The sequence below is a fragment of the Clarias gariepinus genome, chromosome 6 (genome assembly GCF_024256425.1).
Source record: "Clarias gariepinus isolate MV-2021 ecotype Netherlands chromosome 6, CGAR_prim_01v2, whole genome shotgun sequence".
Lineage (NCBI taxonomy): Eukaryota > Metazoa > Chordata > Actinopteri > Siluriformes > Clariidae > Clarias > Clarias gariepinus.
Window position 1 is genome coordinate 33229048 of NC_071105.1, and position 3247 is coordinate 33232294.

Sequence of the window (3247 nt, forward strand, 5' to 3'; positions counted from 1 at the left end):
GGAAGCTCTGTCACTAAAACGATTTCCTTGTACGTGCAAGCATACTTGGCAATAAAACCCTTTCTGATTCTGATTTTGATTATATATAGTTTGTAAATATTGTTTATATCTTTGTTTGGTTGTTGTGCACCTTTTTCATTTACTTTATCTCGTTTTGTATAAAACACCTTTGCTTTATCTACTTGTTTGTGTTTGTGCTTTTTGCTCACTGGCCTTTTAATGCAACACCGCCTCAAAGATAAAAGACCTCTCGATTTTTGTAGCCACAGTTAATATAAAATTAGCTGGTCGCTACACGGTAAAACCGACGCCATCTTTTCTATGTATTGACAATAGAATATTGTCAATATATCTATTAGAGCCGTCGTTCAGTTATGGTCATGGGCGTTTCGTTTTCCGACACACGCTGTAGCGGTAGACCAATCATAAATCACCGCGCCATCTGCCCAATCACAGCAGTGAGGACTCACGGAAAGGAGGGGTTTAGACAGACTGAATCTTCAAACTGCTTCACACGAGTCGTTTACGAATCATTTAGAAATGGGCTAAAATGAAATCTATTTTTGGAGAAAACTAAAGTGTTTTTTGACCTTGCATACATGTAAACATGTTTTAAGAGACTCATTAAGCAATATTAGCAACCTTTAAAATGACATCATAGGACCTCTTTAAAGTGGAACTCTTTGAGACAGTGCACATGACATCCACATATGTGCACCACTGAACTTTCTGTTCCTACGTAGGTTTCTTTTTTCATGTAGGTTTCTGTTTCTCAGCTGAGATTCTATTCTGCAAGCCCAAACAAACTGAAGGTAACTGGCAGGAGATGATGCTTTATTAACAGTACAAACATTGCATAAATTCTATAAAATATAAAAACAGAACATTTTCTATGTTACTTTTCTATGAATCTAAAGGAATTATTGAATCTAAATACAGATTGTACCTGCAGGTGAAATACAGGAGTCTGTGCTCCTTATCAGTTTCTATTTCTCAAGTGTGACATCACAACATCCGGAAGGGAGGAGGAGGATACTTTTCTGTTAGAGGTTAAATAGTCACAGCTGAACAACTATACTTGAGAGTTGAGACATTCGAGAATCACAGGTAGGTCCTTAATTAAAATAATAATAATAATATCCTATTGGGCTTTTTTATATAACGCTTGTTAAGAAACTGATGAATGCTGAGATGCAACATTCTTCATTTTTATTCTTGCAGTTTGGTTTCTAAAGACTAAATTGTTCGTACATATCACTTCCTTCAAAGCAGCGATGGCAGGCAAACCAGAATTCCTAAAGGTGATTATAAAAGGAGTTGAAATAACTGCTTGTAGTAAATGTACAGAAAATACAGTACACAATAAATCTATTATGGTCTGAAGTAATTATTGTTTATTTTAGAACCAGTTTAAGCAGTAAGATAAAGTTAAGAGCAAAAATCATTTGTCCATGTAATGTCATAATCAGAGAGAATGATACACTTTAAATACGGCCTGTAATTTAACAACATAAGTGGTTTCCAAAAACACCCAAATTATTGTAAACACTTCCGGCTAATAATGATGGTCATGGGAATAATCACCAGAATGAGTTCGTAACATGTCAATACTCTTAACTATTTATTAATAAAAGCTTACTTTTTGTTAAATATGAAAAATAATGTAGGAATGTCTGTACATGGGTATGCTTATGTATTTGTATTTAAATTTTCAAATATGGAAATGCTGATCTGAGACCATTACTCCTCTTCTAGTGTTAATGGCCATTTAAAACAAAAAACAGATCCCAGATCTGTAGTTTAAGTTTTATCAAAGATATATGTACCCTAAATGTGTCTCATTAGTTTATTTTTTTGGATATTTAAATAACCTGTTATTAGTAGGAGGAGGAGTACCTCCCAATCCAACGACATCATAATTCAGCTGTAACAATTTATTATGTCACGTGTTGCTTAGTCTAATATATTTTGAATCCTTTTATATTAGACATGTACAGTACAGTATATGTGTATGTATTTAGACCTATAATACTGTACTGTATATGCCCTTATCTTCAGCTCATCGAGCAGCTGCAGCAGTTAAGTCTGGATGTAGAGCAGATGGATGTGGAGGTATGCTGTCTGTCTAGCTTTCTTTTAAACTGTCATTTTCTAAATTGAAATAAATAAATGCCATATTATGAAATGAAATTCCTGTTTGTTTTAACCATCTCTCTCTCTCTCTCTCTCTCTCTCTCACTCACTCACTATCTCATCATGAGTGGGCTTCCTCTTCCTTTTCTCTCCTTCCGTTCTTTCAATCTCTCTCTCTCCCTCTCTTCCCTAACTCTCCTTCCCTTACCCCCCCTTACCCCCCCCCCCCACCAAAACATCCATTGAACTGTACTGAGCTTGAACTCAAGTCACAAATATCTGAAAGAAAACATGAATTCACTCTGCAGCGATCGTGGTTGACTGAAGTGGGGTCCCTTACTTTCCCCTTCCTCCCATTCACACTACTCTAGTGTTCTGACTCTTTTATACCTCCACTGAGGAGATTCAGAGATTCGCAGTATGCTGCAGCAGCTAAGCAAGCCTGAACAGGCCTTTGATGAACCATCCATGTGGTGAAAAAGAAAAAAGCAACAATGACTAAGTGGACTCTTTCTTTTATTTTTCTATATTATAAACTTAATAAATTGTTAACTTGCTTTTTAAAACTATATATATATATATATATAATCACTTTTTTTTATACTCACATTATGTACTTGTTTACTCAGATGCCACATGTTGACATCTGTGATATCAGTGAACTTCTCCAGAGGATAAATCTGGGAGAAGAAAATATGGATTTGGATGTGGAAGTGGATGTAGAGGAGATGGATGTGGAAGTGGATGTAGAGGAGATGGATATCGATGTCACTATGGAGAAGGTGGACGAGGTAAACAGGGTCTACTCTTTGCATAGTATACTTTAACATTAGAGAAAACATTTCACACTTTTGAGATATCCCAGGTTAAATACTTTTTCAAGTAAAAGTAGATTAGACCCTTTTAAATTTGTACTTGAGAAGAAGTACAAAAATACTTCAAATGACTAAAGTATCAAAAGTATTGAGCTTGTATTAGCTCACTGTAGCCTTAAAGTCTCTCATTCTCTCGGACACACACACAATCTCTCTGGCCAAACTGTGAACACGATTACTATAATAAAAAAAAAAAATTAATTAAAAAAAAAATATATATATATATATATATATATATA

The 3247-nt window shown here is 34.9% G+C and overlaps 1 long non-coding RNA gene across 3 annotated transcripts; it reads left to right on the plus strand.

Annotated features, from left to right (window-relative positions):
- Positions 1-797: 797 nt before the first annotated feature.
- Positions 798-2954, plus strand: LOC128526209 (uncharacterized). 3 transcript variants are annotated; one of them, XR_008360781.1, is made up of 5 exons: positions 798-812; positions 953-1107; positions 1222-1301; positions 2059-2635; positions 2763-2954. It is a non-coding gene; the product is annotated as an uncharacterized LOC128526209 (long non-coding RNA). The 3 variants fall into 3 exon arrangements; XR_008360780.1 differs by having other exon boundaries at positions 940-1107; positions 2059-2953; XR_008360779.1 differs by having other exon boundaries at positions 2059-2953.
- The last annotated feature ends 293 nt before the right edge of the window (positions 2955-3247 follow it).